We start from the raw sequence: 26,312 nt of genomic DNA on the forward strand, positions 1-26,312 counted from the left end.
GGCCTGGCACCCACAGCAGGATGATATACATGAATTCCACTTTAAATCACTTCTACGGCAGCGGTGCACCCAAAGTACTGTTGGTAATGTAGTGATTTTAGTACATCAAGGGATGCATAGACTTGCTCTATAGTAGATGGCTCCCGGGGTAGCTCGGAGACTGTGTTTAAGGTTGAATTTAATCAAAACAATAAAAATATGCAAAACTTGTAAATCGAATGACTTTTTGCTAAGGAAGCGCTATAAAATGTGTTTGGCCAAAGGAAGGGTTGGGGTATTTCAGCCACCGTTTGGCACCCATGAACCCAGTTTAATTTCCTAATAACTGCTGTCAGCACAACAGAAACATTTATTTGTAAACATAACACCTTTATAAATATAACCTGTGATAAAACACAAAGCAAGGGCCACACAAATTTAGAGCATTAATGTGGTGCTCAAGAAAAAAAGAAAAAAAATTAATACATTAATAACAATAAATAAATAAAAAAATACCACACATCTCAAAGCAAACTAGTGAACGCAAGTTGCCGCAGCGTTTGAGTTAGGAAATTACTTTTTTCCTTTGAATGTGTTAAACGCACATTTGAACAATAACGTGTTCAGCATGTAAAATGCCTGCTTTCAACATTGACCAGCCCCCTCCCCGCCGCATTGATGTTCATGGCCCATCGATTTCTGTGGTGCCCCCCTGCTCACCTTTCCCCACCCGTTAGTCTTCGTGGGTCCAAAGGGAGAGAGGGAAGCAGAGGGACCGACAAAGGCCTGAAACGCCTGCTTCCCGGTACTCCCACCAACTGTGGTGCGGCAATCTGAGCTGAGAAGCGGCATCCCTTACCAGGCAATAAGACGCTGGTGGTACCAGCAGGAAGCAACAACACAGCGTGGACACGCGATCCAAATGCAGGAAAGCGCACGTCCAGGCAGCATTTATTCCCCGCGCCCTGATCACATTGCACTGACTGAGCATGTATTTTCTCTTTTCTCGCTGTCCTGGATCACAGACCCCACAGATTGAAGACCTCTGCCTACAGTATGGCTATTTTTTAGGGCTAAATACTCATTGTTATCTTGCTCGCAAGACTACATAGGAGTTTGCATTTTCACTGTATACTAGCAAAGCAACATGCAGGCACCTAGTCAGTGAGATAACGCAGGTAAATCAAGAAGTCGCAGGGAAATGGAGGAAGTCGGTCCTATACAGAGAGAAAGAAATATTTGGGGAGTGGTCAATGCACTGCCAGGCAGCACTGATCAGTAAAGTCAGGCACATCTCCCTGCAATGTTCAGAACCCCTCACCTCGTAAAGGCAGTAAAGTTACAGAAATCATACCAAGGGAACTGCATGCTGTCGTAGTGAGCCCACTGCTTTTTTAACAGTGAAAGCCGTGTTGCGCAGATAACAGCAGCGCTGGTCATTAGGCCGGCTCTCGCCGGATCCGAGATCCCGCATCAGCTGTGTAGCCGGATCAGGCCAGAGTCAACCTGTGCTGGGTTACTTTGAAAAAAAAAAACCTAAGAAAAGAGGCGGCACACAGTAGGGGGGCGGAGCAGCTCATTGCTGCCATGAGCACTCTGATGGCTGTGCCCTCCTATGTGTACACAGCAGGACTATGATACAGGTCACAGCTGCAGGAAAAGCACACTAACTTCTTCTGGTGAACCTGTGAAGGCTGCACGGGGTCACCAGAGGAAGTTAAAGTCATCAGCCACGACCCGGTTTATTTATGCAATATTTGTTGGATATATGGACCCGGATTATTCATTTATTTATGCAATGTTTGTCGGATGCTTGTATCCGACAAACATTGCATGACTACATAAATACCCCCCATTATCATTAAAACTATCCCACACGAAGCAGCCACCCAACTGCTTTCAGAGGGGAGCTGCAGGAGCGGTGCCGGGCATGGTTCACGTAAAAGAAAACATTGCTTATGGCGGAGTGTGGACGCTGAGCGGGACGCAGTCTGTTCGAGAAGATTGAAGGTAAGAGCTGCGTCTCCCGGGAGAACCTAGTGTGTGACACACTGGAGAGGGCGATAAAGAAACAAAAACAGACCGCTGAGGCAATGCAGCCAGCGTGCCCCAATGAATACAAAGAAAGCAAATTGAAGACTATCTGAAGCTGGAGATATTGTTTCCATTGCTATAAACACCGTCACCACCGGGGTAAACCCACGGGTGACACTTTAAGGTCAAGAGGCAGCTCTCCCCCAGCCCCTCCTAGGTGCTGCTCGCATGTGGTTAAGAAAACTAACGAAGTAAATATCGAAGGCCACGATATTGTGGTCAGAGAGGATTTAACAACTCCTCCAGATACGCCGACAAGGAATAATACATGGGGCTATTGTGCGCATAACTTGGAAGAAGGAAACTCATTAGCCCAAATTAACATCTGAAGACAAAGGACCAAACAATCCCGGGAAGTAGGCAAAAAGCCAAAAAATTTAAGATCTACACATGCCACTACCTCAACCCTCCCTACGGAAGACGCTTGCCGAGAGGAGACGGGCTCCTGAGGTTTAGGCCAGCCAGGCCAAAGTGCTGAAAAAATAAATACAAAGTCAGGGTGGGGGAGGGGGTGAATTCTTACAGCGGACTACAAATCAGAAGAAAAGACTCAAAGAGACCCCGAGTACACACGTGTTTGCACCCAAAAGCGTTAAAAACGAAACCTCGTCTTCTCGCTCTACAGCAAAAATCGGTGCGATCTAGCATGCTGAAACATTTTTTTGCAACAAAAATCAATGGGGGAGCGGCGTCCTGTTGAACTGACTGACGCCGAAATGCTGGCATGGTCGGAAGCCTGTCAAGTCAGCAGGTGTCGGTGCCCGGGCTCCATTACAAGTAAGCTCAGCAGACAAGCTTCCCCTACAGGCCCGTTACAAGCACAGAAATCAAGCGCTAAAGGCCGGGGAGGACCTGCCCAAAACGCCAACATTGATAAAACTGCATTATATCAGGCAAGAAAAAGGGCGGTCCGATGGCCAATTAAGTGAGGACATTCTACAGAATCGTATTCCAGAGATGACTAACGAAACGGCTGCAACAATGGAACCCCCATCGTCAAAATAAACAGCTGCCTGCCTAATGCCTGAAAATCCAGACCAGCGGACCGAGGTTGGTTTAGAGAAAAGTCAACCAGACTCAATACCTGCATTGTCTAATGAAAGTAGCCTTCCAAGGCAAGAGCTTGGAATGACATCGACAAATGAGAGGACTCAAAACAGGATGGCATCTTCACACGCGGCTGAAAAAGAATAATCACAGAAAGCTAGATCCCCCATAAAAAATAAATTAAATTAAATTTTAAAAAACTTGAATTAACCATTCAGCATGGGTTGACCCGGGAGAGGACAGTTCCCCCACTCCCCCACGAGACGGCTCAGTGAAATTTCAAGTCCAGTTTCACGAGATACCCCTTCCGAAAAAGTTGACTTGATGTCCATTATGTCAACGGTCACGATTGCGCTAGCCCCTTTTTGTAAACTATACAAGGCTATGAATGAACCCCTTAAAGACAACGCAGCAATAATGTCATCCATGCATTCAAAACAAACCCATCTGGAGGGTTATACTAAGAACTAGTAACAGCAACAAGTTCAACTCAAATGCCAGTACAAGTTTCCTCTGAACAGAGTACAGAGTTCCGAAGTGGCCACATCCTCCGGCACCCAAAAGGAAGTACTGGCACTAACCCAAGCCAAGGGTAGAGCAGCTTACGTATCGGAAGGCATTATCCCAGAGCTGCAGTCACAAGATATGAAACCTGCACAAAAGAAACCAAGGGAGAATGGGGCTATTGCAAGAGATCTAGGGCCTTTGGTTCTAATTGAGCCATTACCCCGGCAAAACCCTTTGCGAAAACCATTGCGGGATGGGTTATGAAATTAAGGAGATTCACGAGCCAAAGAGACGAAAGTTTGATATGAATCCAGACAGAGAAAGATACATGGGCAGAAAAGCTCACCAAGAAAGTCCAAGTAATGCAAAATTGAAGGAAAGACTATAGATGCACAAGTCGCCTAACCACAGTCGGAGGGGGTATCTTCGAAATTGTGAACACAGTCATCATATGAACGGACCCTTAATGAATCTTTGCCAGCAAGACGAGACAGCGGACTCTCCTAAAAAGAGAGATTCCCACGAGGCCCTGCCTTCGTGAGAAACAATAAACACAAAGTGGCAAAGAGCATGAGATTCCGAGAAACCACCAGCACAGGCGTAGAGGAAAATGAGCAACAACCGCCCCCAAAGCAGAGCATTTGGACATCATGAGTCCAGAAAAACCATAAATTCTTCTAGCCACCAACATCGAAATGCAGCAAGGTTTCGGGGCTTGATCTAGGGGAAGTCAGAAGAACAGTTGCACCAAGGAAAAACTCAATGTGCTCATGGAATACCCGAGGTTTCGGACATTTAACTACGATCTCGGATGTTAACCTAGGCGACTTTGATATTGTTTGTCTCCAAGAGACATGGTTAACTACAAAGCCTTACCTCGATGGATATGACCTGGAACTCTCACCAGCAATTAAGGGGGAGGTTGGTAGGCCCATTTCCAGGCTCCTAATCGCCATAAGAGCAGGAAGCGGCTAAACGCTAGATTCTACCCTTCAAGCCACAGAACTAATTCAAGCAGTCTTAGTTTTGTAGAATAGACAAGAGCCCCAAGAAGATCCAACGAAATTTGAAAAGATTCTCCTAATCAACACTTACTGGAACCCGGCCAGAACTCATGCCGAAAAATACTTACACGCCATAGAAGACACCCTTGAAGAAGCCAACGCCACCCCCAAAATCGATCACACAATAATTTCGATTGACTTAAATGCAGTGTGCGTAACAGAGGGGGCAAAGGAGGCAGACCTTCATTCGAGAGTGCATTCATATCTTAGGGGCAGAAAATGGAATCAGTTAATGGATGCATACGATCTGCATAATCTCCACAAAATAAAAAACAACCAAATACCATCAGTACCGACATGGGAAGGAAAAGGAGTGGGTCTCATGATAGATCACACGTGTGTCTCAAGAAAATTGCTGGAGCAAATTGAAGACTTTGAAGTTGTGAGAACCTTAAACAGCAACCATAACTAGCAACCCACAAGAAAGTCACACGCTTGAACAGGGAAAGCATGCTTAATAACCTGGAGCCTTGTAAGGGGAATACACGCCTTAGACTAAAAGAAATTGTCTACTTGACATCTATCGCCAAGCAAAGGAACAGTGTGGAAAAAGAGGCATAGAAGTTCTTGCCCATCAGCCCTTCCTCAAAGTACACAAAGTTAACAAACTGCAGAGCTCTGACACCTTAAAACCAAAGCTCCATGTGTACAACAAACTGTTAGTACCTAAAAGGCGAATAGTAAGACAAAGCAAACGCTAATAACTAAAGCAAAAGAGGAGGAAAAAAAAAATACTACAAAGCCTGGATACGGCAGCAAAGAGTAAATTTATACCAAGCAGACTCGGAAGCAATGCTGCGCATTCTGAGTGGCAAAAACTCCACGGTCTTCTGGACCCTTATTGAGCCAGGCGCAAATGAACCAACACTTGATAACAACGTGGCCGAAAAAGCTTGGATTTCACACAAGGAATTATATAAAATCATTGGCAGACAAATGCCCCCTTGACACGCCATCTGTTAAAGTGCGCTGGAACATCACCAGTGACAAGAAGACAAGATAAGAAAATTAAATAACTCTCGAGCACCGGGCCAGATGGGTTAACTAATTATAACCTGAAACAGCACCCGGAAGCCTCGGCATCCCCGATAAGTGAGAGAGACTGCAGTGCAATTCCCAAAAAAGGAGACAAGAATGATCCAAGGCAATATCACCCAATCGCTCTACTGGATACCATCGGCAAAATGTTTGGTTCCTTAGGTCTGGAGGGCTTCCAAGAGTGGACCTTTGCCTCCGATAATTATCATCCACTACAGGCGGGTTTCGTTCATGGACTGGGAACTTCAGCAAACATTCTTCTAATAAGTGTTCTGAAGGCAAAAGCACTTCAAGCCAAAACACAATTATGTCCAATCTTCGTGGACTTGTTGCAAGCTTTCGACAGGGTGAATAGAGAAATCTTGATCCATCGAAGGTGCGCGAGCTCAATTTTACACCCTATCCAGGCTTTGTACTCACAGACCTCAATGAGAGTAAGGCTAAACAAAGCTGGCCTGTTATCAAATAATATCCTAACAGCGCGTGGGGTGAAGCAAGGATGCCCTCTAGCACCAGCTTTATACAACTCTTACATCGCTGACTATAGGGACTCCCAGGAATTAAATTTGAGCCTTCCCGCCGTCATTGGGAAATACAGAAATCCCAAGAATCCTCTATGCGGACGACATAATACTGCTTGACCAAACACCTGTCGGGTTACAAAAACAGATGATTAACTTGAAGGTCTACCTGAGAGACAACAACTTGGAACTCAACGAAACAAAAATAAGAAGGTAATGTTTGGAAAAAAATAATAATCCCAAACTGTTCACGGAGGGTAACAGGCTGGAAAACGGCACCAGTTTCAAATACTTGGGGATAATACTGAGAAACAGTAGAGCTGAAACACCAATGCAAGACCATCTACGAGCAAAGATGATAACCTTAATAGTCCAAACAAAAATCATGAACAGAAAGTTTGGACGTTTCTCATTAATGCCAATCCTGAAATTCTTTAGATCAAAAGGTGATCCCAAGTATAGTTTTTGGAGCTGAAGCAATGCCATCACTTCTGGACTCCAGATGGATTAAGCTTGAGGGACACTCTTGGACCCAAGTGCTGTCATTGCCACAGTCGAATACTATGGTGTTGATTCGACGTGAACCGAGTTTGTCCTCCCTGAAAGCAACCGTCGAAAGAAGCGGTCTGATGCTATACAGGAAGATCATTCGAAATGGATTGGATAGAGACTCTGGATATAGCCGAACAATGAGCCTGACGGATCTCCCATATAATCCAAAAAAAGTAAATGAGATTATACCTCGTGAAAATCCCAGACAAAGCTCCAAGAACAAGTTTCATGAGAATTTGCCTGAACTTAATCAGCACAAACGAGACCTTAGCGATCAGACAACAGGTGGACTCAACAAATGCCGCTTCTGCACCCAAGATAATCAAATCGAGACAAGAAGGCATCTCCTATCCTGTACAGTTTCTCAAAATAAAGATCCACATGGCTAGGCCACCTGCTTAAAAACGTATACGTTTATGATGAACAGGGTCATCGCAGTGGTGGGTTTCTTCAAAATGATTGGCGTGGTTGCATAAGTGACAAAAAGGATCTGACGATAAAGAAACATTCATGTGTTCGTCTAAACTGATGAGAGAGGAAAGACGCAACTACACAGCTAATGAACTTCATAAAGCAAATGCACTGGAGAACTTGAATTGCTTCTTTTTGTAAAAAAAAAAAAAAAAAAAAAAAAAAAATTGTTCACAAATTAAAAGTTAAAAAAAAATAGTGTTTCCCCACAGATCATCTGCTCTTTCACCATTAGCTAGAGTAATTGCTCTTATTAATGATTCTTTCACAGTCTGCTTAAAATACTGCTCTGCATGAGCTAAGATCACAGTGTAGAGTAACACTGCTGTTGGTAGTTTAGGTGCACAGATGGCTGGTACGGTTTGCTCCAATGTACATGTGCGGGTCGGACTGGGCCATAGAATTGTCTTGGGCAGCAATGAAAAAGTGGCCATTAGTTGTAAATGGCAATTAATTCATTTTCTAACCCTGGTTGAATAGTACCCCAGGGGAAAGTTTTTTGTTTTTTAATAAAATGGGATGCAATTTTTTTTTTTATAAAATGGGATGCAAATTGTGCATTTTAAAGAATATTCCGCAACACTGGTCAAAACTATTATTAACATAGTGAACTAACATCACCAGTGACATGGAAGTGGAATTGATACATAGTTTGGAAAAGAAGCAGCATGAAAGAAATTGCGCCGTTTTAAACTATTATTTTGGACATTTCCTTTGATCGGAGGTAAGCAGCCAGCTCCGCCCCCAAACCCTGCCCCCTCCCTCACCCCCACCAAATTGTTCTCATTTGCACCACTGGATAAGGGTGAAGATGGCAGCAGCCGAATATGCCATGAAATTCCGGGGGCGTGTGCGGCACGGCCATAAACCACTTCTGTTTGGGGGTGGGTGGAGCCGGGAAGAGGATACCAGCCAAGAAGACACACAAAGATCCGCTGTTGCAACTAAAATCAAAATAGGAAAAACCAACCCATCGGTGTTTTGTTCTCCCCTGTTCCTCTCCCTTGTCGCGCTGTGAAACACATGTGTATGAGCTCAATGTAAATACAAATGTTAAATAGACCAGGGGCGTTCCCGAGATGGATAAGCGTATTAAAAATGCGCAATAAAAAAATAAATACCTGCCCGTGCACTTCTTCCTAAGCACGTAGACGTCCCACGTGAAACCGTCACTACGACGTAACAGAACGAAGTCGTTACGCCGTAAAGGCATTTCATAAAGTATCGGCAAACTTTAAAACAAACACACAATGCTAGCGGGTCTCATAGGGACTTTAAATGTGTGATTGATAATGAAAGCAATACAAGGCCTCCGTTTAGCCTTCTCTTCCACACATTGCAAAGGGGTAAATGAACAATTCCTACCCAGGGAATGCCAAATCGCCCCCATGCAGGAGAGATAAAGAACTGAAATGTTACACTGGAAATTCGTACCCATATGCGTCTGTCTGCATAAAACACATATCCCCATCTGCTGTGTACTGTTCACTGGTACAGTGGAAGTCCCAGTGGGACGGAGGAACGCACTGTGCCCAGCCCCACTCCATAAAACACATCTCCCACATGTAAATCGCACATCTGCATGAGAAAACCCCAAAACGAACTGAATCCACCTGTACTTTAAGTAAATCTCAACCGATGCATGTTACAAACCCCAACATATACAGAAATACCCCCTCCCAATATTGCCTCACCCCTTTGATGCACATAACATATCCTCAAAAACACTGAAATAACGAAAAAAAACAAAACTGAATCCACCTGTACTTTAAGTAAACCTCACCCCTGATGCACATTACAAACCACCAAAATACACAGAAATACCCCTTCCCAATATTGCCGCTCTGCATTAAAGTAACAATTAACAAGAGATAACTTTTAAAACTTACCAGAAACCAAATAACCAACCATAGGAAATGTTCTTTGGAACGGAGGAATCGCTCCTGCAACGCCTCCCCTGCAAAACAGATGACGAAGTGAACGTTGAAACCCACGTGATGCAGAGCAACCCACGTGATGAAGTGGAGGTGGGCCTTGCTATGCTCCGTTTCTCAAATGGGAACTAGAAAACTACCCTTTACCAAACGTGCATGTCCAGTTTCCAGGCAGCATCAGGTGAGTGCATACGATCCAGCTCTTTTAGTGAATTTGATATGCATTTCTTTTAGCATCCATCAACTTAGACGTTCTCTCCCTTTTGTTCAGTTCAGTTCAGTTCAGGCTCTGCAGTGCTCGCAGACGCAGTAACTGCTGTGCAGCTACTACACAGACCGTGCTCTGGTGTAAGTGCTATATATATAATACCGGTGTCTGACAATGTTCGCAGACGTAGTAACTGCTGTGCAGCTACTACACAGGCCGTGCTCTGGTGTAAGTGACTACCTATCTAATAAAAACAGTTCAGGCTCTGCAGTGCTGGCAGACGCAGTAACTGCTGTGCAGCTACTACACAGTTCGTGGTCTGGTGTAAGTGCTATATATATAATACCGATGTCTGACAATGTTCGCAGACGCAGTAACTGCTGTGCAGCTGCTACACAGACCCTGCTCTGGTGTAAGTGACTATATATATATATATATACACACTCCTGCGCAGGCTAATACTTGCAGAGACAGTAACTGCTGTACAGTTGCTACACAGGGTGGTCAGTCATAATTTCGAAAAAATAATGTCAAATGACAAAAATGTTGAAAAAAAATGTCAGAAAAAAAATGTCAAATTCCGTTTTTTAAAATTATATATTTATTTTGGGGTCCGGGAGTAAAAAAAAATGGATAAAACAAAAAAAAAATTACAAAAATGGGGGATTGGGCGGGGAACCCCCATTTCGAAAAAAAAAACGTATTGAAAAAAAATTCTACTTTTTTTTTTCAACATTTTATTTCTCGAAAAAATGACTTTCGACATTATTGTTTTCGAAATTATCACTATAAACCGCTACACACACCCTGTTCTGGTGTAAGTGATTACATATATAATAATATCTGCGCAGACTAATGCCTGGAGACGCAGTATCTTCTGTGCAGCTACTACACATACCCTGCTCTGGTGTAAGTGTCTGTCACAAAGTGTGTAGGGGTGATGGAGTTCTTGCTGTGAATTGTTTGCCAATTCTTCTGGCGTAGTAGTTTTTTTTGTTTTGAGGACTGTTGCTTTGTACAGTTTGAGTTGTCTTTGGTATTTTATTTAGTCGTGTATAGTGCATTGTTCCCTCCATTTTGCAGTTGTTTTTCTGGACGTTTTTTCAGTTCTTCTGTGAACCATTTTGCTGCCAGTTTTTTTGGTGTCACTTTGAATGTTTTAGCTGGTGCTAATTGGTCAATGGCCTTGGTGATCCAATTGTTGAGTGTGTCTCCTGTTGTATCTATGTATCAGCAGGATCTTTTTCACCTAGGTTATTGTGGTGGGTTGATAGCATAGCTGCCTCATCCGCTAGTTTTGTTGCAAAGTTGGGGTTGTAAGAAGATGGTTTGTAGATTAGTAGGAATACTATGTTGGATTGGTTGTTGAGTTCTATCTTGATTTGTAGGGATTCATAGTCTTCCGCGTTGGTTGTGATGATTCGAGATGCTCAGGCGTGTTTTTGTGTATAATTGCGATTCCACCTCCTCTTCGGTTTTCTCTGCTGGCGTGTATTAATTTTATAATTGTCGGATATTACTTCATTCGTGATGGCTTTATAGTTGTCTGATAGCCAGGTTTCAGTAAGGAAGAGCACATCTGTGCCTTCTTCGCTTAGGAGGTCATTGATTTCTGTTGAGTGGTTTGCCATGGATCTAATGTTGAGGAGGTTGCAGTGTAGTTTTTTGGATTTACCTTTTGTGTTGTTGTTAGTTTTGTTTGTTCTGACCAGCCTGTTGTTGGTTGGGTTTCCGTTCCAGGTGGGTTTTTCCCGGTTGAGTCTTTTGGGTGGGGTGGTTCTTTGTTGGTCAGTCTCTTTGTTGAGTAGACCGATAAGGTTTATGGTGGTGTTGGTTTGTTTCCGGGTGGTAAATAGGGTAGCTACCACTCTGTTGTTCCAGCCTTGGTGATATAGGGGGTGTAGAGTGAGTGTGATGGTTTCCAATTTGTTCCTTGTTCTGGTTGGGGTATTGTCCATGGTGGGGACTGGGTTGTGATGGTTTATTAGTTGTCATCTGTTTGTGTCCTGATTGGGTCTGTATTTGTGAAGCTTGTTGGTTGTCGGTTCATTGTTGCTGTGCTGTTTTTGTTTACCAAGATGTCGTATGTGGACAGGTAGCGAGCATTGTAGTCTGTCTTTGCTGTGTTATTTGTATGTGTCCTTGGGCCATCTCAGATGTTTGTCGGGTTTTTTGGGGTTGTGGGATCATGCTGGTTCGTGCCTTCCCAAGTGGTTTGGGATGTCTTATTATTTCTGTTGTCTTTTCTGACTTTTTTGTCTTTCTTGTGGCGCGGCATGATGCGTGGGTTGTGTTCCTTAGTGGGTGTCCTCTTTCTATTGGTGTTTTTCATGGTGTTTTGGGTTTAGTCTTTGCTGTTTGTGGTTTGTTGTTGCTTGTATTTGGTAAGTTGTGGGTAGTTTCGAATTCAATTTATGGGACTTTGTGGTTCTGTTTGTTATTGCTTCTTTCTTTTTTGGATCCTTTTTTGTTTTGTTTTGTTTTGTTTTGTTTTTTATCCTGGAGGTACTTTTCGTTATGGTTGTTGATTATTCATGTTTGCTTTGTGCAAAATCCAATAATGTGTGAAGGAGTGCATGTGAATACTGCCATATATTGGTGCAGTCATGTTGGGGAGAATTCTCATTTATGTGCTAATTCCCTTCAACCTTAGAGACCCCAGCTCTTTTGTTGGACTGTAGGACTTTTTAATTTTAACCCTGGAGTGAGTGAGGCCCTTTTCCCACTGCCTCATGTGTTTTGACCTTTGGATTATGTGTTTTCACTGTTTTGGGAGTCTGACAAACTCCATATGCATCTACTTTTTGTATGGTGACACAGCTTCTTCATTGCAGTGTCACTAGAAATCCTTTAGATTTCTCATAATGTTTAAAATACCTTTTCTTGTGTAAACTACTGTTCCCAAGAATAGTGAAATTGACTTCACTTAACTTTCCTTGTGTTGGTCCAGCACACACCATCTTAAGTGGAGTGCTGGGGGGGGGGTTACCTAGTAGACACTTATCCTACATTCTCATGTAACATTTGTATGTTGCCCTCCCTACTTTTAAATGGCAAGTGGCAGTGATTTAATTTTTCCTACCATTGTGCTTTTCTACAGCAGGCTGCAGTATAGCACCCAGGTGTGACCATTTTGTAAAAACGTCCCCTGTCTTCTTTTTTTGCCATTTTCTGTTTGTGAGGTCTTTCTTGGGTTTTACTCCGTGCGTCAAACAGATTGGAGCCCTTTGTTTGTCTTGCCTTAGGCGCACTTCAGCCCTGAGGCCTGCCTCTGTTTCCAGTGTGTCTGGAAGGACAGGATGTGAGGGAGGGTCCCAAAATTCCCCTGTCCTTTGTCTCTAGGAATGCCTGAATGCAACCAGTCCTGAATGGCTGGCTGTCCTTTCAGGACAGCGTCCCTGATGTGTCGTTGACAGCCTAGGTTGTGCATGAATGGGAGAAACCTGCTTAAAAAGCGAGGGTTTTGGGACTAGAGGCAGAGTCGACCACTGGGAGAAACACCAGACAAAGAAACCGTGAACGAAGCTTGCTGCATCCTCCTGGACCTTTGAGTTGCATGGTAAAGCCCTGCTGCTGTACTGAAACTCCCTTTTCTGACAGAGAAGTTTCGGAATGGACGACTTCTCCTCTTGGGTTAGTGGGACCAACTAACCCAGAGACGAACTCTGCTGGGCCATCTTCCCTGTCTGGCTGTACTTCTTCATTGCTGCAAGAACCAAGTGCCAGGGGTCGAGTAATCCGTAGTCGAGTGAAATGTCTGAAATCCGACTAGAAGCTCCAGGAGTCTCCTAAGGACCCTCCAGAAGCAGGACGACCAGAGCTAGAGTACCCTCACCATACCCAAGGAGTGAAGGAAGCCCAACCGGTACCAGAGATCCGCAACAGTGCTGTTTACTATGCGCTGAAACCGCAAAGTGCCACTGAACCGAAAAGAGCCCGTAGCTGCCATTGACCTCCGAAGTACCACCGCAAGAGCCCTAAGATGTCCTCCCTCTTGTCCCCACAACTAAGGCTCAGGAACACAGGGTCTGTAACGCTGTAGCAGGACAGAAGCCAGCTGGACCACTCTTCTTGAAACCAGAGGTACTGTTTAGACTTAGGGTTCTTACCTCACTGTCTTGTAGCCTTGCTTTTCTCAGTTTGGAATTTGTAGTGGCTTACTTTTAGAGTTGATTCCAACTTTGTTTTCACAGCTTGTGACCCTGCAAGTGATTTTCTAACAAACTCTCTAACTTTGTGCAAGCCTTTTGATTCTAAGAAGTACCCCCACTCCAAAGACTGTTTCAAATTGACTTTGGCCATCCTGGCTCCCTGCAGATTATTCTAGCCCACTGGCTTTGATATGGTTTGTCCCTCATAGGTAGTAACTTGTTTTAGACTGTTACTGCTGGGAAAGGCTTGTGTAGATTTCATTGGAAGGTTTAGTTGTCCTCACATATACCGAGAACCTGTTTTAACCTTTTTCCTTCCTTAAACCTTCTTTCTGCAACCTAGTGTGATACCTAAATGCCATTATTGTCCTTGTGATTGAGGTCACCCCAGGGTGTAGCAATTGTGTATGAAGCATATCCAAAGATTATCCACTAGCTTGCTCCGATTCTGAAAAGTAATTTTAAAGTATATTTACGTTGTTACATGAATTGCCTTTCTAAAGAACGCTTATTTAAAAATTGATGTTAATTAAATCAACTGTTTATAAATGAAACCAGTGCTCCAGATAAGATTTTGAGGTGGGAGTATTTTACTCCCTATTTTTAAACTTTGAGAGTAAATGTGGTTGTAAGAGAGTAAAAATTACTTTTCTCCTTTGCATGAGAGTAAAATGTATGTGACGTCCAGCCGACGTGTGCAAAATCTATATGGAAATCATTACTATGCAGCAGCTTTCTGCATTGTGACAGAATACACCTTACATTATTTCTCCAAGGTCTGGCCATTTGATCTCTCCTGTATATATGTAAATGTTGAAAAAACCTAGCCAATTACATAGTAAAGCAAACATAAATTGTATTGTGTGTTTTGAGGTTCGATAGCAGAATTGTCTTTTGATGTTTAATGAAAGTCCTCATTTCCTGGAGTTATTACTACCTGTTGGTATGCCAATGTTATGATACAAGAATGCAAAGAGGCACGGACTCCATGCTCATTTCTATATCTGATCTAATGGTCAAATGGTTATTTATATAGCGCTTTTGGCAAAGCACTGTACATAGAACATATTTATCACAATTATCACCAAGCCAAAGTTGGTACTCCTTTTATCGACCTCGAAAGGATGAAATGGTGAGTTGGCCTTGCCGGGATTCAAACCTGCAACCTACAGATCATGCACAGATTGCAGCAATGAGTACTCAACCGGCTGAGCCATTTTATTGGCTAACATCCTTCCGAGGTCGGTTAACTGAGTATCGACTGAGGTATAATAATAACAGTTACCAAGATGTTGGACGAACCATTTATGAAGCGCTACATAAAATGAAATACCTTTCTGGATTATTACACGGACAGGTTTCGCTGAGTTTCTATTTCAATTACCAATGTAACTTTCCTTTTGTTTTTGAACAGCGCTTGCACTTCCTGGAGAGTCAGGTTTTGGATGTTTTAACTGTAGCCTTGAAGATTTGAGAAGCTAGAACACCTATGATTGGTGTAATGACAATCACTCACCCTTGAGCAAAGACTCTGCTGCCACTGACCATTTAGAGTAATGTACCCCATTAACTGCAAGGTTGAATGGATATAATCTATACTCTGCATAGTCATCACTTTACACACTGTTTTTATAATTAGAGTGTAAATTAAATTATAAGTGTAAAAAATGATGAGCCTCTGCATGATTATGCACATAACACCGGAACTCTGAAAAATACAGTTTTGCATTACTGGTTTGCTTTCAGTGTAAAAAAAAGCATAATTTGCTACAAAATATTAATTCTCAATTGCAACTTAGTTTTCCATCTTATTAATTATACAATTCTAGGAAAATATGCACAGTGCTTCTGAAGCTGAATAGAAAGAAACCATTCCTTTTATCACAGTGTGCAGTTTCTTTTTTTGAAAGGCTTCAGAGAAATGCATTCTGTTTCAGAGGTGGCTTGCAATTACAACCATGTAGATAAACACCAAAAGATGCCTTCTGGTTTCTGTCAAGTAACCTGACCTTTGCACTGCCCTCTGCTCTAAGCCTGTGCGTAAATGTACACAGGAAAATAATAAAGCTGTCGTATGTCCAAGATTTTCATGCGTAAAAAGGCCTAGTACGCACCTTATCTGGAGGCCTGACTGAAAGCTTGAGCTTAAGTGTTACTTGGCTACTTGTATTTACAGATTTCATGTGTACAGCTCTACAGCTCACAGTTATCCCGCTTGAGATAGGCCTGGCTGCTCAGTCACACTGCCAGCCTGTGTAGTTCAGACCTATACCAAAAGGTGGGCTTACCTAATACCAAGCAGATAAGTGTTGTGTAGTCTCACACAGTGGGACTGCACTAATTCTTACCTAACAAGTCAGCATGGAAATGTATTGATTGTGAGAGTGCTGGGTTCCTGCTTTTGACTGGGATGGCAAAGGATTCTCACCCAGTGGGTGCATGCTATGTCTAGGCTGTCTTCCACTTTGGGCCAACATAGTCTCAGGCTTTATCCATGCCACATTGGGGATTGTGAGGGTGATGGGTTCCTGCTTTTGACTGGGATGGCAAAGGATTCTCACGGGTGCATGCTATGTTTAGGCCTCTGGCTTCCACTTTGGCCCAACATAGTCCCAAGCTTTACCCTTGCCACGGTGGGGGATCATTCAGCATAAGTGCAACTAAGCAGAATGACAATCTGTATTGGTCTGCATATCATCCTACAAACTCTGATGTTCTGAAGTAATCAGTAAATCATCAAGAACAAACATGTTTCATGGCAATGCTCTTGAAGTAATCAGCAGGTCATCCCAGCATCATTCCCAAATCATCAGAGACAAACGTGCAATCTCTTGAAGTGATCAGTAGGTCATCCTAAAAGCATCAGGAACAAAGAGTTTTCTCTAATGGGGATGATGTTAGCATATTCATTAAGTCATCCAAAGTGCATCCCCAAATCATCACCCACCATTCAGAGATATTTGCTGATGACTTTAACAGCGTGATGACGTCTGCTGATGTGGGAAGGACTTTTAGTGTAGTTCGATGATCATCAGATGACCCCAGCATGGTCTCTAAAGTCATCCTTTTAGACCAGGGCATACACAGAGGATTTAAACTTTTGGGGTAGTTGTTTCATAAATTGTGACCCAGCTGGAACCCATAGATGTAGACACTAAATCCACAAAACTCTTAAAGGAAGAGTAGGTTTCCCAATAGTAGCAAGCTAACCAAGCAGGAAGGCTGGTGTTGCGGCAGTGATGGAGAAGATAGTAGAGATGGAGGAGCCAGAGATTTCATGGGTAGTGTGATGTGGTCAAGTGGCGTGCGACGGCTGTACCTAGCAGTCGCACACAGTTGAAATAAAGGGGGCGGTCCTGCATCACGGCAGTGCATGCCGGGAGCCCCATCACAGCAGGACCTGCGTCCGAGTGTTCCTTTCAGTGACGGGGGTTGCGGGGCCTGCATGCATGAGGGGAGCCCCGAGCTAAGCACAATTCAACACTGGTGACGAGGATGCAGCTGGGCCGGGGAAGGCACTCTGATGTGCAACACAGTCTCTTGTGACCTTTTCCGACGCCTGTCAGATGCAATTTCAATCGCGGTAAGAGAACAACCGATATTTTGTGCTCCCAACGGTTGTGGCTCCACACTTGGAGTGCTTGTGCACCGTTTGGGTAATTTTCGGAACCCCTTTTCTGTAGATACAGAGCAAAAGACTACCTGCAAGCCCACACAGGCCCATAAAAAATAATTTTTCCCAAAAAAAATTCTCTTCAAAGAGGGAAGCTTGTCCTTTCTCCCCCTTAATGATAACACTGAGGAAATCCCTTGCCCTATGCTGCAGAGTGGTAGCCCTGCTAGGAGCAGCCCAGAAGCGCCAAAGCTGTCTGAACACTGCCAGCCCTTAAGTGCCTCACCAGGTGCGAGGCGCGGCCTCCACATACAAAAGAGGGGCCTGTGAGAGCAGCCACATGGTGACTCAAACGCAACCATGAGTGAAGATGATGATCGGCAAGCAGGTGGACAAGGCGCTTCTGTAGGACCCCCTTTAGCGAGAAGCACTCCACGTCAACAAGGCTCATTAGCCCAGATGCCTGAATTCTATCCCTATGAAAACCCATCCAGTCTAGGGCCAAGTGGGTACATGGATAGAAAACACCAACATAAAAAAAATTGTATTAACATCATAGTACTCTATCGCCCACCCTCATTGAGCACCGACTTCAATGAGGATCTAATCCAGATATTGAACACCCGCGAAGGACCTAATACAGGCACTGTGGTTTTAGGCGACCTTAACAGATGGAGAGGCAACATCAGAGACAAAGAGGCCATCGCTCTTGGAAAAAGATCTCAAGTCAATAAACTATAATATAATCAACAACGAACCCACTACAAACCATGCCAACCAACTAGACTGGGTCATAGCCAGGAACTTAAACATTGCCACACAGCAGACAATTCCCTGCATATGGTCCGACCATTATAAATTAGAACTTACACTGATACCCCAGACCAGTTTAAAAAAAGCTGACAACGCCCCTAACACTATCACCAACAGAAACTTAAAAACTCTTACGTCAGACATCTTAACCAACACTGTTGCCACCATCTTATCATCTACAACTGACGATGATTCATGTGAAGACATTATTAAAATGTACAACACACACTTTCAAGAAGCTATCGACACCCATGCTACACTTAAACAAAAACAAATCGGACCAAATGTTAACCATCAAAACTTGTTCACTTATGAAATAAAAGCTCTAAAAAAAGAAAAACGAAAACTAGAAAGAAAATGGCAAAAAAAGTCAGATAAAAATAAAGATATTGAAAGAAACTGACAGAAAATACAAAATAAAATTAACTGAAACTAAAAAAGACTTTTACAACCAGCAGATTTCTACAGCCTCCAACCGTACAGGTAAACTTTTCCAAATCCTTAAGTCAATAGAAAAACCACCCTCCTTGTCGCCCCCCTTCCAACCCACCCAAGAAGACTGCGAGAAGGTCCAACTCGCCTTCCATGAAAAGATCTTAAAGGCGCGCCAAACCATCAGCCTCTGTCAAGTAGCTACTAAAATACAGCCAAACGTGAACATCATCGACCCACCTATTATCTTTGGAGAAGAATTTAAATTCAAACCACTTTCCCTAGATGACACAAAAAAGCTTCTTCAACAAGACCCTACAAATCTTCAGCCGATAACCAACGGTAACCTACTTCTTAAAATTCTGGACAAAGCTGCTACTAAACGACTGCAAACATATGTAGACAACCATAACTTACTTCATGCTCAGTAATCCGGATTTAGAAGTGCACACAGTACTGAGACTGCACTATTGGACCTACAAACTAGAATGCTGAACATCCTAGAAAATGGAAAGACAGGCATGTTGATGCTCTTAGATCTATCAGCAGCGTTTGATCTGCTAGATCACCACAAACTCCAGGAAGCACTGGAGACATCGGCAAATTGCTCCCAAGAAGCTATGGATTGGGTTACCTCTTTTCTCGTAGTTCTAGAATACACTGGCGAGAGACATTTTCCAAACCCATAAGCGTTAACTATGTTGTACCCCAGGGGCGTGGCTAACCAGCCATGGACTAGGTCGCATCTCCGTGCAAAGCTCCTTATGATCCGTTTCTCATCCGAGGATTTACGCTACTAATATGCTTTTTGATGCTTGAAACAGAAGAAAAGGATGTTGGAATGTATATGGAACAGGAATCCTGAAAGGCAAGGCAACCGTGTCTGCGGATCGGCAGATAATTGTCTTTCTGTGCGGCGGCTGTGGTGAAACGTTGTTGCCAAAATGGCGGACCACAAAGGGAGCGGCATCGCAACGCTGCGGATGTTGGATTGTTGCTGAAACATACGGATAACGAGCGAGGCGGCTGCCTGCAACATTGAAGGACTCGCTTCGCCTTGTGTTGTGTTAATAAGAAGACACCCCGGGCCTGGATAAATGTAGCAGCTTACGAGTGCTACATCGCTTGCAAGGAGGTGCCGTGGGTCGAGGCGGCTCTCCGCTGCCTGGTGAGACTGCGGGGCTCAGCCGAACCAGCGCTGAGTGGGGGAACATTGTTCAGCGCTGCTAAACGCGACATCAGTGCACCGGCTGGACAACGAAGTAGCGCCCGCGGGCAGTCGCATGGCATCGCGGCCCCACCCGCTCATGGAAACAAGGCAGCTGTGAAGACTGCTGAGTGCCGCGCTGATACGAGCGGGCTGCAGCAGTGGAAACGAACAGCAGAGGAATCGTGTGCCCCATACGGTGTGGTCCCGTGTGCCTGGGGCAGCATTGGGACGCCCACGCACGGGACACACAGATGCACACGCTGAGGCCGCACTGACCCGAAAAGAGGAATGATCTGATAGCTTCACGGTGGGGACCGGGCACAGAGTGCGCGTAGGTGCACACAGCCTACATTAACATCATGCTGTATTAGGGCCGCCTGGCTGGGCAACAGCAAGAAGCTGGACTGGCTATGCTACGCGCCCAAGTGTTGACCCTATCCAAGGCCACGACATCAAGTGAACGACTGACTGAGTGTGAGTGGCATGGGGACACTGTGACTACTGGGCATAACCGCGCGTGGCATAGGGCACGACAAGCATCAGAGGTGAACCATCTCGTATGTACATGGACACTTGCACGGAAGATATGAGTGGAATGGGCGGATTGTGATGCCTGCAGGATAATAAAAAGCCACGCACGGAACCCTTCCTGTCACGAAGTTGTGCCAACAAACACCATGTGCTAATAGTATTACGTGGGAGGCTACAATCCACCTAAGTTACAATTTCAGGGGCCTTAATAAATGCAAGTAAGAAGATAGACACCCCAACGATCGAGAGAACCGGTGGAGCCATGACTTCAATACAGAGCTGGAGCAGATACGAGTGAAGGGTGGTACTATGTCTGTAAAAGGATTGAGCCAAGACCAAACAACCCACAATGGAGGTCTTTGCGAAAACCGACAGAAGACCCCTAAAACATCGGAGCAGAGCATGGTCGCGACTCCTGCGGAAGAAGCCCCAGAAGGAGACAAGCCTCTGATCCTGGAGGCCATTGCAGAACTGAGTACTAAATGGGGGTCGGCAATGGCGGATCTACGAACAGCTCTAGAGAACAAAATTGATACGGTAGGAACTGAACTCACTTTGTTACGGCAAGATTTCAGGGCGCTGGCAGAAAGAACAAGTGGGCTGGTAGGTGCAGTTAAGACCAATACTGACGTCAGTGCGAATAATGCAAAGGAAGTTCATGTGCTAAAACAGCAGGTGGCCAATCTTGAAAATCAGGTGGAAGAAGCGGAGGGAAGGGCGAGAAGAAATAACATACGGGTGGTCGGCCTGCCGGAGGGGGAAGAGGGCCAGGACCCCACAAACTACGTGGAGAACATGATCCTCCAGGAGATAGGAGCAGACAAGCTTTTGCAGGGGTTCACGGTGGAGCGTGCGCATCGCGCTTTAATGAGGAAACCACGACCTGGGGCTCCGCTGAGACCGATCATCGCAAGGATCTTGAACTACAGAGATAGAGAGAAGATCCTGGAATACTTTTGCAAAGGCGGAACAATACAGAGAGCATCCACCAATGTCGCGGCATACCCGGACTACACGATGCTGGTGCAGAGGCAGAGATACAGCTACATGACCGTCAAGAGGAGGTTGCGTGCAGCGGGCATCAAGTACATGCTTCTGTACCCGGCGAAGATGAAGGTGTTCCATAAGAGCAGAGCGTTTTTTTACTTTATTTTATATACCCCGGAGGAGGTGGTGACATGGCTGGACCTGCAAGGTTGCCCGGAACAAGAGGCGGACCGTGACCGGCATGGGCATGACAACTAAAGATTTTGTGCCATGGACATTGAGGGGGTAAGTGGGAAGGTGATCCTGGTATACTGGGGAAGTGAGTTTGGCTGAATAATGATTGACATTCGAGCCTTGTGCTCGGCATGGACTGGAATATAGCGATTCCAGTCCATGCCGAGCACATATGCAATTGGTAGCTGTATAGCATTAATAACTAGCTTAAGAAATTTGAAAATAGGAGCGACAGGATGGAGGCAACCTACCCCGAAACATTAGTAGTTAAGTGGCTATTAGGGCGGCTTCACCCTACTGAGCCCTGAGCACAGGTTTGTGCGGACAGGACTAGATGGGGGGATGCCTGAGATCCAGGAATGGAGCTGGGCAACCGTTGGGGAGGGTGTTGTTGGGGGAAGGGATGGGTGGGAGGAGAGGAGGGAGGCGGGGAGTTTGGTGTGTACATAGTTATGGGGAGTTTAAGTTTAAACGGGAGCCTATGCGGAAGAACTAGAGTGTGGAATCTGTGTTGTGTGGGTGGGAGGGACTGGTTGGAAGGGAGAATGGAGAGTATTAACGAGCCATGGGGGATCTTAAGATAATACCGTGGAATGTCAGAGGACCTAACGGTTATTTGAAGAGGAATAAACTCATGCTGTATTTGAGAATGCAAAAGATAGATATTGCACTGTTACAGGAAACGCATCTGACACGGGAGAAAGTGGAGCTGGTTGGGAAAAAATGGAAAGGGATTGTGGTGGGTTCATCATACTCTGCCTATGCTAGGGGAGTGCTTGTCTGGGTGGCGCTGCACGTCCCGTTTAAGCTAATTGAGGAAGTGGTGGAGACAGACGGGAGGATGGTTATATTGAAAGGGCTGATAGAGAATAAAGAAGTATGCATTGTGAATACGTATGCCCCTAACCAAAACATGGCGGCATACTTCAGATCTCTGTGCACCAACCTTAGCGCGTGTGTGGATAGTGCAGTGATTTGGGGCGGGGATTTCAATTGTGTAATGAACCCTAGGGTAGACAGGTCAGATGATAGGATTGATAAGCCCACCCCAGCGGCTAAAGCATTGCAGAGGCTGCTAGATGATTTTGGCTTGGCAGACGTGTGGAGAACAAAACATCCAAATGAGAGACAATATTCACACTAATCGGCCCCGCAGCAGCTGCACACAAGACTTGATTATGTCTTCGCCACTCCAGATGTAATGACAGAGAGTACCCATATAGAATATAAGGCGAGGGTCCTCTCGGATCACTCGGCCCTGATCCTCGGATGGCGAAATTGCCCCCCCGAGGGCGCAGATTTCGACATGGTGCCTCCGTGCAGGGACGCTCAAAGATCCAGTCTTTAGAGAGGATATAAGAGATGAGATTATTAATTATTTTGAAGTGAATACTGGTAGTGTTGACTTGGCGGGTACACTATGGGAAGCCTTTAAGGTGGTGATGCGAGGGGTTGCCATAGCTTGTTTGTTTATTATTTGTAATGCGCGTCATACCCAGGGGTAACAGTGCGCAGCAGATACAAGAATATGCAAGACTTGGTTACACACAGGATTATACAATGGTATATACCACAAATTATACATAGAGTAATACAAGACTTATATACACATCAATAATACATAATGCAGGCAAGGGGGGTTAATTACAAGGAGACACGTTTTCAGCAAATATACAGAGGACCAAAGCGAGAGATACAGAGTAAAGGCTAGTGGCAGGCTAGCGTGGTCATATGGGTAGGTCTCATTGCTAGGTTAGGAGAGTTGGTTGTTAGTTTTTAGCCATATAGTAGTGTTAGCTCTGAATTTGTGGTAAATTTGGTTCAGTCTTAAGCTAGGAGGCAGGTTGTTCCATAGTTTAGAGGCTTTCACCGGAAAGCTGTTGCCTCCGATTGTGGCCCGTTTGAAGTTGGGTACGATAAGACGGTCTTTGTTGACAGATCTGGTGGGTCTGGAGGATGTGTACTTGTGGAATCTCTCTATTAGGTAAATGGGAGCAGCATTATTGGGATTTATAGGTCAGAGTTAGAGTTTTTAGGAGTACTTTCTCGTGAGTTGAAAGCCAGTTGTGTTGTCGACTGATCTGGGAGATGTGATCTTTTCGGGACATTCCTAGGGCCGCTCTCAGGGCATTGTTTTGGAGGATTTGGATGCGTTTGATAATGGCTTTGGGTGATCCTAGGTAGAGTGCATTACAGTAGTCCAGGCGTGAGAGGATGAGAGCTCTGGCCAAAGTAATGCAGCTGTTATCTGAGAGGAATGGTTTACCTGTGAGTATCAGTTTGCACGTGTAGGCTGTAGACGATGCAACAGAGTTAACCTGTTTTTTGAATGATAATTGAGAGTCAAGGTAGAAGCTGAGTGTTTTAACCTCATGCTCTACTTTTATGATGTTGCCATCAATTATGAAAGATGAGTACTTGGGTCCTAGTTTTTGTAATTTGGAATGGGTGCCAAGGATGATGAGTTCCGTTTTATCATCATTCAGGCATAGGCCATGAGTGGCCATCCATGCCTGGATGATGATATACACTCTATTCACCAAGGCCAAATCCTTTTCATAATCCCCAGTAAGCGGTAGGAGGATCTGTGTATCATCTGCATAGTAAGTGTAGGTGATACCAAGATGATCCAGATCATCGAAAAGGGGCTTAGTGAAGATGTTATAGAGTGTTGGTGAGACACAGGATCCCTGAAGCACACCGCAGGTAATGGGTATGGGGTCAGCGGCCGCTAACAGCGAGAAGACCCTCATTGTTCTGCCATTTAAGAAGGATCTAATCCAGGTAATGGCTTGGTGGGAGAAGTGTGCTGCTGTGTTAAGGTGGTTACATAAGATGGAATGGTCGACAAGATAGAAGGCAGCTGAGAGATCTAGTAGGAGGAGTAGTGCTGCTTTCCCCTTGTCTCTCAGCTCGTCAGTTTGTGTCTTTAGATCGATGAGGGCTGTTTCCGTACCATGCTGGGGGCGGAATCCAGATTGTCTAGCTCCTAACAGGTGATGTTGTTCCAGATGTTTTTGAATTGGAGTATAAGCTATCTTGTCGAAGATTTTTAGGAGAAAAGGCACCGTGGTGATGGGCCTATAGTTGGTTGGTATGGATGAGTCGAGAGTGTTTTTTTTTTTTTAGCAGAGGGAGTGCCCATGACTGTTTCAGGTTGGTGGGAATAATGCCGGTGGTGAAAGATACGTTAATGAGTTTGGTGATGAAAGGCGATAAGTCGCGGGCTGCATCCTTGATAAGTTGTGCTGGACATAGATCCCCTTGACCGTTTGACTGTTTGAGGGATAGAATTATTCTTTCCACTTCAATAATGGAGACCTTGGTGAAGTTGAATAGCGTGGCATCGCCTCTACTGGTTTTGCCTGTGGAGTTGGAGGCAGAGGGATCAGGTAGGCTAATTTGTTTGCAGGAGATTTTGTTTTGAAGAGTGGCTATTTTGTTAGAAAGGGCAAATTGGATGTCTTCGCACCATTTTTTGTCTTTTATGCAAGTATCAGGTGGTGCTATTGGGGTCTCTACTTTAAGAATTGTGAACAATTCCTTTATGTTGGACTTGGCATTAGCTATGCGTGTGTCAAAGGAAGTGCGTTTTGCAAGGTAAATTTATTTTTTGTATAGTGTGGACAGTTTAGCAAGTTTGCGTTTATTGGCTTCAGATGGATGTTTGCTCCAAATGGCCTCGCATTTTCTTTTTTGTTGTCGTAGGCCTTTTAGGAATGGTGTGAACCAATTATTCAAATGAGTTTTTTATTTGCTTGGTCTTAGTTTCGCTGGCGTGATCTGGTTCAGGGAGGTCGTCATGATTTTATTAAATTCTTCTACTAAGCTCTCAGGGTCTGAGATATCATGAAGGGAGTTGAGAGTGGGGAGTAGTATTGGTAGGAGCCTGTCCGCAGTAATGTTTTTTTTGTTTCTGGTTAGGGTGGGAGGCGCCCTGATGGCCACAGGGGGTGGAGGCTTGTGTCATGATCTCTGCTTCCAAAAGATCAGGACTTGCCCGACTCCCTTGCAAGCAGACCCATAACCCCGGTTCCGAGTGCCAGCCAGTCCCAATTGGGACCTTTTGGACCCTGTCCTGGCGCCAGTGGCACCAGACTCATAAAGATGCCCAGTCCCAGCGCTGGAAGCGCCGGTCTCATAATGCTTGGGTGGACTTACCTGCAGCAGACCATGCTGCTTACTTACCTGCCAGTTGAACCCCTGATCCTCTTCTGTTTGGGACTACTTTTCCTGTTGGGTGGGGCAGGAGCCACTCCCTAGGTTCAGAACACTGGAACTGTTCTGGAAAGCAGGAACTCTTTTCTTACCTAGACGTGGCTGTGGAAGGAGACACCTAAGCACTACAGGAGGCTATTTAAACCACACCCGATGGATGAATCTTGCTTTGCGTTATTCTGCATTCTCTGCAGCAGAACGCTCATCGTGTCTTCTGCTTCTGATCCTGGGCCTAAGGAAACAAAGGCTTACCATCCTGGAATCCATTCTTCAGCAGCACCTGTAAAGACAAAGAAAGAACAGGTTAGCACTACGGTCTTCAGTGGCAGCGCATCTCTTACCTGGTCCATCGGCTGTCACCAACGCCTCGCGCTGCATTCCGGCATCTGAAAGACAAAGGCTTACCTACTCTTCGCATGTTCCGGAGGTCTTCGCACTGCATTCCGGCATCTGAAAGACAAAAGCTTACCAGCTCTTCGCACGCTCCGGAGGCCTTCGGCGCTGCATCCCGCATCTGAAAGACAAAAGAAGGTGCGTTTAAAGACATTGGGCAACTTTATTACTCACGTGCCATTACTCCTTCCCACGCCGAATCCAGTGGGTATTCCAGCACCCTTCAGCTTCTCTAAAGCTCCGAACTTGTACCTGCAAGATAAAAGGGACAGTTAGTGCGCATCGTGAAGCAGGCTACAAGCGCTTACCTACGTG

The 26,312-nt window shown here is 44.9% G+C and overlaps 1 protein-coding gene and 1 long non-coding RNA gene across 14 annotated transcripts in view; one reads left to right on the forward strand and one right to left on the reverse strand.

The window, feature by feature from the left end:
- NCOA2 (nuclear receptor coactivator 2) overlaps positions 1 to 9,254 on the reverse strand; it is a 2,606,235-nt gene extending 2,596,981 nt beyond the window's left edge. For 11 of the 13 annotated variants that reach the window (XM_069621172.1, XM_069621171.1, XM_069621170.1 and 8 more), the window contains exon 1: positions 9,163 to 9,254. The gene's annotated coding sequence lies outside the window, so the exon portion shown is untranslated. Of the gene's footprint in view, positions 1 to 8,394; positions 8,425 to 9,162 lie in introns of those variants that run through there. The other 2 variants (XM_069621168.1, XM_069621169.1) reach the window with 2 other exon arrangements.
- The window catches only part of LOC138497606 (uncharacterized), a 220,133-nt gene continuing 203,048 nt past the window's right edge, over positions 9,228 to 26,312 (forward strand). Inside the window, exon 1 of the long non-coding RNA XR_011278619.1 lies at positions 9,228 to 9,388. This is a non-coding gene — a long non-coding RNA (uncharacterized lncRNA). The remainder of the gene's footprint in view (positions 9,389 to 26,312) is intronic.

Source organism: Ambystoma mexicanum, chromosome 5q (assembly GCF_040938575.1).
Source record: "Ambystoma mexicanum isolate Mex_15411 chromosome 5q, UKY_AmexF1_1, whole genome shotgun sequence".
Lineage (NCBI taxonomy): Eukaryota > Metazoa > Chordata > Amphibia > Caudata > Ambystomatidae > Ambystoma > Ambystoma mexicanum.